General features: G+C 40.4%; 1 long non-coding RNA gene across 1 annotated transcript; it reads right to left on the bottom strand.

The window, feature by feature from the left end:
* Nucleotides 1–1713: 1713 nt before the first annotated feature.
* LOC128092540 (uncharacterized) lies at nt 1714–7612 on the bottom strand. Its single transcript, XR_008211860.1, has 2 exons — nt 2192–7612; nt 1714–2117 (listed from the first exon to the last, which is right to left on the bottom strand). It is a non-coding gene; the product is annotated as an uncharacterized LOC128092540 (long non-coding RNA).
* Nucleotides 7613–8572: the final 960 nt, after the last annotated feature.

Here is an 8572-nt window from a genome sequence, read left to right as displayed (position 1 = left end):
AATTTTCCAACCTGCACAAACCGGGAGCAGGAGTAACGGATTGATTTCGATCCCAGTTCCCTAGGACAGAGCTCTGTCCGTTGTGACAGGACCAAGTTCTACTGTTGTAACCCGCCTGTCTGGTTCATATCTCCGGTCTTACCTCAACCGCCTAACGAGTCAATACCGTGAACTTCCGCCGGCTCTTCCAGCATCTCTTCCAGAACTGTTCTACGTTGCCAGGAACACCTTCGGCTTCGGTTGTATTTACGTGGATCGGAATAACGTTTCTGGATGATTCGATTCGCAGCTGTAGCGAGAGTAAGGAGAAGGAGCAGGAACGGGATCACGGCTGATCCATCCGATTCGAAGAAATTCTTATCAGGATCAAATCTGAAGTTTCATTTGCTGAAACACAAAAGGTATGTAAGTAACCTACAAAAAAAAAGGTTAGGTCGTTAGCTCAGTCCAGGTGTAGGAGTCGTCTCCCTGGGTCCTGCCTCGGTGGAGTCGCTGGTAGGCAGTTGGACTAACAATCCAAAGGTCGTCAGTTCGAATCCCGGGGTGGATGGAAGCTAAGGTGTAAAAAGAGGTTTGCAATGCCTCAACACAATCAAGCCTTCGGACACCTAGTTTCGAGTAGGAATCTCGCAATCGAGAACGCCAAGGCAATGCTGTAGAGCGAATAATTTGATTTTGATTTTGATTTGCTTGGTGCATGTTTGTCAACATCTGGTACCCATCAAGGAGGGTCAGTGTTAAACACAACACGGAAAGCAACTGTTGACTTCAAAGTGTCACAGAATGTGGGCCACAAGAAGGTCGCCCAAGAAGTAGAACATAAATAATTTGTTACTGACTCAAGTGTTGTAATTTGAGTCAGCGTTAAATGATACGTTGCATGTGTCGACCCACTACACCCTGAACCTTCTGCTTGTGAGGCAAGCCTCCCATAGAAAGTTCATCCGCCTAAAAAGCCCCAACCGCTTTGGCTCGCCCTCGACCCGCCTTTCATATACGGTTCGTCCGCCCCTGGAAGATGGTCCGCCAGCGGGTCGCCCCGTTCCGCCCCCTATATAAAGTTCATCCGCTCAAAAATCCCCAACCGCCATGGCTCCCCCTTGATGCGCCTCTCATATACGGTTCAACCGCCCCTGTAGGTTGGTCCGCCAGCGGGTCGCCCTTGGTACGCCCCCCATATAAAATTCATCCGCCCAAAAAGCCCCAACCGCTATGGCTCGCCCTTGATGCGCCTTTCATATACGGTTCGTCCGCCCCTGTAAGATGTTTCGCCAGCGGATCGCCTCCGATCCGCCCCCTACACAGAAAAAAAAATCCGGTAAATTTACATCATTTATGATGTACCAAAAGTGCACGTCTTTAATGATGCGAATTTACATCAAATTCATTGTAAATTTAAATGCCTTCCGATGTGATCGTGCGAAACAAAATCGCCATGAAAACATGTAAATTTCCGATGAAGTCTACGTAAATTTACCCAAACCAAAAAAATTTTTTTGCTCCGCTGAATTTGGAATCCGATGTAATTTTCATGGTTTTAGGTTTTCATACTGTATTTGAATGCTAATTCAATAGGAATGCTGTTTTGTTTTCATAAAAAACTAACATAACATTTCATCGAATAGCATTCAATAACAGAATAAAATCAAATATTTTGAAAACAACACCGAACCCCAAATCCAACAGAGCGTTAGAGAAAAATTTCAAGCTAAACAAGAAGCAAAACTGAATAAATCTCTTTAAAATAAAATTACTTAACTTACTCTATTAATAATTCATTGAATGTTGTCATCAGCAGACGCGACGCGACGCCGTGAGGTTACTTTTCCGGTGCACTTCTTTAGACTTGTTGAATGTGCCCGACACAATAGTTTGGGTGGTCCTTGTGGGTCCTTTTGGTGTAGTCCATTGGCATTCATTCAGCAGCGTCGATCAGTGTTTCTGCCCGTCGACGCCCAGCACCAGTCTGATCGTTATCTGAGCTATGAATTAGAAGCTGTTCCCATTGGTGCCCGTCGTTGAGATGTGATTGTCCGTATTGGCCATCGTCTTTAAACCGGCATCTGCTGCTCCTCCTCCTTCTGTAATTGGTATTCACTTTTCCAAGCGTGGGTATTCTAGAAAAAGAAAGAAGAGATCGCAATCAAACATGAGTAATTCCGCAACGGCTTACTATCGTGCTAGAACTTACCTGTTTACTTTCAACACCTGCTGCTATCGCCGTAAGTCCTTGTCCTGCGCCACCGTGATGTTTCCAGCAACGAAGGTTCTGGTTCTCCGCCGTTGCCGCCACCTTAGAACTAAAATCAATCTTCATTGTCCACCGATAAGACAACCACAATCCTCCAGTGAATCCGGTGGTAGACAAGGCCCGCGCTTTTTTCCGGTCACTATATTACACACCAACGTCGACCGATTTTGGTTCGAGATTTATCTTCTGCTGCTGACAGGCGGCTGCAGGACTCTCCGCAAAAGCTTGCATCAGATCGATTGTTCCTCGAGGTTCCCCCGTTACTGTTTGTCCGGACATATCCGAAAAAGCCGACAGCGACGAAATTTAAATTTAACCACTAAACCGGACCACGGGCAGTCTGCAGCGATCCGAGTAGGCAACACAGAACAGTGCCCAAAAGTTTACAAACAAAGTTTGACGTTTTGGCAGTCAATGAGGTTGAATATTAATAGACCGGTAAAACAAAATATTGATTTTTTTGTCGGAGTTGTATTTACCCAATTTGGGGTAGCTCTGAATCCATAACTTAATATTTTATTTCATAATGGCTCAATTTTAGCAAAAGGGCCGTAGTGCAGGGGTGCTCAAATTTTTTTAATGGCGGGCCAAATTTAAAGCGCACATGAGTCTGTGGGTCAACTGTGAAAAATTGTATACAGTCTAGACTGTATTATCCGAGGGCCTTGGAAAAATTTCCCTTCGGATAATCGAATCATGAAAAAAATGTTTTTAAGTTGTCTTATTTTTTATGGTTGAGCTTAATTATTACCCTAAGTATTACCCATAAACTGCTTTAAAATGATTTAGAACTGTTAAATCCAAGATTGCGGTAATGAAATATAGAAAAAAAATTATTTAATTTTTATAAATGCAATCAAATATTTAATTTTGACCAAATTTAATGTTAAAAGTAAGAAAATAAAAAATGGTTATGATTCGATTATCCGAAGTCCCACACAAACCTTCGGATAATCGAGTCTAGACTGTATTTGAAAAAATAGTTACGTTTTTTACAATCTATAAAACTGAAAAAGTCATTTATCAGCTGGCATTTAAATATTAGAGAGCAAAAAATGACAGTTTTATTCAAAAAGCTTAGAATTTATTGGTACAAATTTGGTAAAATCATCAAATAAAAAAAATCTAATAAAAATATGTATGTGTTATTATTGCTAGAAGTATGCTTTAACAAACATTGAGATCAGGTTAAGCCCCTGCAAATATTTTTTTAAAGAATTGTGTAAGAAGTTTATATAGCACGGACTGGACTGTTGAGGGGTAGTAAAACATTTTGTTACTGAAGAAAATCGTAATTTCATAAATATAATAAAATTGAAAAATGTATTTAACTGATTGCAATTGTATTTTAATTTAAATTTTATTTTAAAAATATTATAATAGAAATGACAAATACTTTGAAAACTTGTGTAGTTTTATCATAAACAAGGTGCAACTATAATGATGTATTGTTGCTAAAGGAATTTTCAACACTTATTTTTCCGTTTTCAATAAATTTTTTATAGATTTTTGCTTGCCTGAATCAGATGTTAATCAATTTAATTCATATTTCATATGTCATGAGTCCAAATCCCAAGGAGCAAAGTTTTTAAGTGCGAAATAAGTTTGATGTCCAGCCCCTAAGAGAATGGTACATTAAAAACTTTTTAACTAGTATGGGAGCTTTCTTTTATTACGTAACGCAAAAAATCGGATTTTTTTACCCCCTTCCCCCTCGTAACAAAATTTCCATACATATTTTTAAAAAATATCAAAAGCATGGATAAACAATTTGTTTTATATTACCAAAAATTTAAAAGTCTTAAAAATGTTTAAACTAAACCTATCATCAAACATTTTAGCAAGAATTCGCATTATATTTTTTTGCGGGCCTACAAAGCCTTATACAATTAAACATATTTTTAAATAAACTTTTATACATTACTGTAAGTCAAGTATAACATTGTTGTCGAAGATCTCTTGCAAAATATAGAATGACAGAAACTAAAGCCTGGAGCAACATTTGAAAGCGGTCCGACAATGCTCTTAAACGCGGGTATTAAAAGGCCGTAAGAGCAATGTCGTACCGCCTTTTCAAATGTTACTCCAGGAATTAAAGTTTACCTTATAATTTTCCCTTCTTACTCACATTTTGATAAATCTGTGTTTTGCAAATTACAGTGCACTTCTTGTCGGAGTTGAATGTATCAAAATTATTTGTATGCTAGAATAGCCGTGTTTGTAACTCCGACAACTTTGACAATCTAGTTTTTATACAAAACAAGAAAGTTTAAAAATTGTAAATGCGCTTGAATGTGTGAAATTTCGTTTTAATCGTGGCAAAAACTAGGAAAAAATCATGGTTTTCGAGAAAAACCAGCCAGCAAAAGTGTATGCAGCTGCAGTAGTGATCCGCCGGAAAAGGTTTCGAGCAAGCAGCTGGCAAAAATTGCTACCCGTAAAAGTGTCCCGCTGACCCGCTACCGATGCTGTGAAGAAGTCCCATCGACTATTAGTGCCCCGGTACGGTGGCACATGCCGGAATCCATCGGTACCAGAGTTCAAACTTCAAGATCGATTCCCGCTCGTTAGCTCTTAGGAAGCTTACCTACTCGGTCAGTTTCGGTGCAGTATTTCACGCCAAGTTTTCCACAAGGTCATCCAGCTAGTCTGCCGTGGTTCCATGTTCCAGATTCCGTTTGCTCTTTGCCTTCCGGCTTCCGGCATTAATTTTGAACATTATTTCCTCCTCCATTTTACAGCGGAACCAGCCTCAAGCGGTTGGACGCTGAATGACTGAATGTTTGTGTCCTGAATAAGTTTCAATTTACAATTTATTACCATACTAGTGCATTAATTGTAAATACTTACGCAATTTTTGAAAGTTGAGCCATCTCATCACTAAAACAACAAACATATCAAGCCAATGTCTAATTGTAAACAAAGAGTCTATCCTTCTAACGTCAGTAACTGATTGTTGTTCAACTATTGATGTTCACATTAAGAACGAGCAGGATGGACTCTTTGTTTACACTTCGGCAACGGTGCTCTTACATTGTTTAGCTAGTTATACCTCCCACGATTTATTCCAAGTTACCTAATCGGCATCCATTGTTTTCCAATAGTCTAGAATTACTTGCACCCAGTATAACGATTGTCAAGATTTTGTTTCCATAAAATCGAGAACTTGATCCAAAATAGCTTTAAAATGCTGCGCGCAAAACATTCACAACTTTGCAGGCACTGATTTTCGTCACTCGCTTGAGCTGTCATTTTCGAAAATATGGTTTTGAATTAAATTTAAATGCTCTGTAAGTTTACATTGACGAAGTTTTACATCAAAAACAACTTTACATGTGTTTCCAAGTTTCAAATTTAGGATTTCTCAGAATCAAAATTTCCATTTACGTGAGATTTAAGCATTACATTGAATCTCAATTTACGATAAGGTTGTTTAAGTGCAATATAACTGTTTACAACGGATTTCAAATTTACATTGAGCTTGTTTACGTTGAAAACATGGTTTCAGTGTTGGGTAAATTTACATTTTTTTTCTGTGTATATAAAGTTCATCCGCTCGAAAAGCTGCAACCGCCATGACTCGCCCTTGATGCGCCTTTCATATACGGTTCGTCCGCCCTTGTATGATGGTCCGCCAGCGGGTCGCTCCCTATATAAAGTTCATCCGCTCAAAAAGCCCCAACCGCCATGGCTCCCCCTTGATGCGCCTCTCATATACGGTTCAGTCGCCCCTGTAGGTTGGTCCGCCAGCAGGACGCCCTTGATACGCCCCCATATAAAATTCATCCACCCAAAAAGCCCCAACCGCCTTGGTTCGCCCTTGATGCGCCTCTCATATACGGTTCGGCCGCCCCTGTAGGTTGGTCCGCCAGCTGGTCGCCCTTGGTACGCCCCCAATATAAAATTCATCCGCCCAAAAAGCCCCAACCGCCTTGGTTCGCCCTTGATGTGCCTCTCATATACGGTTCAGTCGCCCCTGTAGGTTGGTCCGCCAGCGGGTCGCCCTTGATACGCCCCCCATATAAAATTCATCCTAATCTAATCAGACCCTAGCGCAGCCAATCTTTCGAAGGGATCCTGGAGAGTGCCTTAGGTTAGATGACGCCTAGAAATCTCCTTAACATTTGTAGTGCACCATTGCATTAGAATGCATTGAAACATCACAAGCGTTAATGCGGCCTGGCCTACTGCGTAAAGCCGTATCGCAGAGATGACTCGTAATTGGGTTGAGTTTGAGCACAGAGTGTTCGAACAACAACACAATTCTGAATCGACAGGGGAGGAAGAAGCGTGGGGATACACCACCATACGCTCCGTGATTTGGTTGTATTTGTTGGGAGCACCATGCTAAGAAGGTTTGGTACTCCGGGACCCTCTGGGATGGGACATTGTATTTCCACGAATGCCCTGGACACTATTTGCCGTGGTTATAGCGCCACAACTCGCTCACCCCCCATATAAAATTTATCCGCCCAAAAAGCCCCAACCGCCTTGGTTCGCCCTTGATGCGCCTCTCATATTATATCGAGAAATTAAAAAGAGAGATGTGAGCCGGTAACATGGAGTGAAACTTTCGCAGCTGTCATGGAAAACTTCACAGCAGCTTGACAAAAAGTTTAACTCCATGTTGCACTTTTAATTTTTCGATACTGTTCGGCCGCCCCTGTAGGTTGGTCCGCCAGCGGGTCGCCCCAGATGCGCCACTATATGAAGTTCATCCCTCGATTCGCCTCTCATACAAATTTCATCCGCCCAAGCAGGTTCCTTCAGGATTCTGATTGTGTTGTTTCAAGTTCATCTATAACTGAAAAAAACACAAAACGCCTTATGGGTCATTCCATCTGAAGCGGAACAGCATTTGAAAATTACCCTCTCCGATCCTGCTCAAATTTGGCAGAGCTGTTGATACTATCACCCCCTCCATTTTTGTACCTCCCCAAAAAATCGACTTTTTTACGATTTTTGACCAAACCTCCTAGTTTCAAACGGCGATAGCTCAGGAACCACAAATCATAGAAGGTCGGTCTTAGACTCAATTTTGAAGGAAATTGGACGTAGAATCCATTTCCGTGATCAAAATGTTGATTAATTTATTTTTTCTATCTGAATTGCGCAATTGAAAACTTTAAACGGCCGTATCTCGAAACAGCCCAACTTATTTTTTTTTAATTTGACCTCACCATCGTGTTCCCCGGCCAATTTTACATAAGAATCACTTATCGACAAAAATGAACATGTTTCGTTCCAGAGATATCGAATTTTAAAGTTTTGTGTTTTCGAGATTACCTACATCAGCTTCATTCGCCGCATCTGCTAGAAGCACACAGGCGGTCTGATCAATAACTGCTACCTGGTCATTTATTGAAATAATATTTCATCATAAATAATCTTTATCAAATTGGGCAAACATTAATTTTATAAGGCTAGTATGGAGATCGGAAGGAAAGGGGTCAAGAAACAGCTTTACGAACAGCAGAACAAAGGAGCACAGAAAAAAATCAATTCCCGTAATCGTGAATTAAGTTCACGAATGTGAGATTCACGAAGGAATTTATTCATGAGTATGGTGCATTTGCACCATAAACGTGAATATATTATAATATAATATATCTTCATCCTCTCTGGCTTGCTTTCGCTGCCGCTGCTGCCCATTAGAAATTTTTCTTGACCGATTCCTTCCGAAGTGCATACACCGCTATAACATTGAAGGAAACTGGAGTTTAATCACGAATGTTTATCTGCTCAAAAAAAAATGAATGAAGTGAATTTCTGTGCTAACCCACAGGACAGAGCAATAACGACACACAGTAAAGGGCAGAATTGGATTCCGACGGAGCGAGCAGGAAAATACAATTAATCTTGTTAGTAACACTGCACAATAAGTGCACGAAGCGCATTATTGAGTAAAAAATTTGTTGATACGTTGTACTCTAGTAAAGGACGATCACAAGGAGTAGGAAAAGGATTTCTGGAAAGTATAAAACTGAAAAATGTAAGAAAATCACAAAGTTTGTTTGTTGTTTATTATTTAGTAGAGTAAGGGCAAAACCTGGGTGCTGAAAATACAGAATGCGTAACGTGATTTTCGAAAGCTCCCCACTGCTCCCCACTAATACAACTGCACTACAGCTGTAAAAATAAACAAAGTAGAAGGCTATGTTCAAGCTCAAGCGTGACATATTGTTTGCTGTTGAAGTGAATTATTATGAATCATTTTGGATCTGTTGATGTTGATGTTTTCGATGAAAAATTAAGTGCTTCGCACTTTTTTCTTCGTAGGCTAAACGATGGGCGGCCAAAAGAGGCCTTTTTTGTTTTCCA

Source organism: Culex pipiens, chromosome 1, assembly GCF_016801865.2.
Source record: "Culex pipiens pallens isolate TS chromosome 1, TS_CPP_V2, whole genome shotgun sequence".
Lineage (NCBI taxonomy): Eukaryota > Metazoa > Arthropoda > Insecta > Diptera > Culicidae > Culex > Culex pipiens.
Note: the sequence above shows the minus strand (reverse complement) of the source record. Positions and strands in the feature narration are given on the sequence as shown.